The sequence below is a fragment of the Leucopleurus acutus genome (genome assembly GCF_964270905.1).
Source record: "Leucopleurus acutus genome assembly, chromosome: 21".
Classification (NCBI taxonomy): domain Eukaryota; kingdom Metazoa; phylum Chordata; class Mammalia; order Artiodactyla; family Delphinidae; genus Leucopleurus; species Leucopleurus acutus.
Genome location: NC_139163.1, coordinates 16,648,684 through 16,649,843, shown reverse-complemented (window position 1 = coordinate 16,649,843; position 1,160 = coordinate 16,648,684). Strand labels below are relative to the sequence as shown.

Here is a 1,160-nt window from a genome sequence, read left to right as displayed (position 1 = left end):
TTAGACATACTAGTCTGGACCTCAGTACTAGAAAATATAAATTTGAGAGTTATTGGCTTAGAGGTAGAATTTAATAGCGTGGGCCTGAATTAGCTTAGCCAGAAGAGACGATCAATAGCGAAGGGAAGAAGGCTCAGGGCAAAAACCTGGATTTAGAAGTCTCGTAGGGGAAGAGAGGTCATCAAAGAAGACTGAAGAGTAGCCAGAGAAGTAGAGGGAGAACCAAAAGAATATGATGTCATAGAAGCCAGTGTTTCAACAGTTATGAGCAGCTCTGTCAAATCCTGCTGAGAAGCAGAGTAAGATGCAACAAGGAAACGAATTGCTGTATTTGGCAGCATGGAGCTTCGAGGGAGCCATGGGATGGACGCTTGACTGGAATGGGAGGAAGAGAGGATGTGATGTGAGGGAGTGGAAATGAGGGAAAGAGACAGAGAGAGACCTCGAGTCAAGGGAGGGTTTGTTTTTTTTTTTGAATTATGAAACTATACTCTAATGCACTCATTTTCAATATGCCATTTCAGAGAAAAATATTTGCATTTCCAGGAGTTTAGCCAGAGTTATATATTTTAAAATTAAAAATGACAAAGACTTAATTTTATTCTAAAAAAATTCATTGTTTCTGAGTTGGTGCATCACAATATGGCAAATTTTCTATAAGAAGGTCTTTCCTAGGGACCAATTTCAGCATATTGTGGTCTGTGTGAATACCTTGTATAACAGATGTTCTCAGTATCAATCCAACATTAGAACCTATTTTATTAGCTCTTCTGTTTTCTTAGGAGAAGTTTCACTTCTTTACATTTGAATTCTTTGTTTATCTTTATTCTGGCTGCTTCTAATGCCATAGCATCATTATTAAAAACTTGTTGTCTGGTCCTGTGCAGTGTTTTAAAGAGCTGTAAAACCTTGGCCGCCTGACCCATGGCTCTCCTCACCGCTGCAGCTACTTCTCCTAAGGGAGGGTTTTTAACTGAGGGATATTTTGCAGTCGGGTTCTATGTTGATGAGAATTACCTAGTGTACAGGAAGTTATGATGATGCAGGGGAGACAGGGGATATGGGCTGAAACACAGTCTTTGAGCTGGTGAGAGATGATGGGGCCCAGAGTGCAGGTGGAGGTGTGGCCTTGTGATAGGAATAGGGACACCTTGATGCTG

The 1,160-nt window shown here is 40.9% G+C and overlaps 1 pseudogene across 1 annotated transcript; it reads right to left on the bottom strand.

The window, feature by feature from the left end:
• Window positions 1-221: 221 nt before the first annotated feature.
• On the bottom strand, window positions 222-926 carry LOC309977580 (complex III assembly factor LYRM7-like; annotated as a pseudogene). Its single transcript has one exon. The product of its transcript is annotated as a complex III assembly factor LYRM7-like (transcript).
• Window positions 927-1,160: the final 234 nt, after the last annotated feature.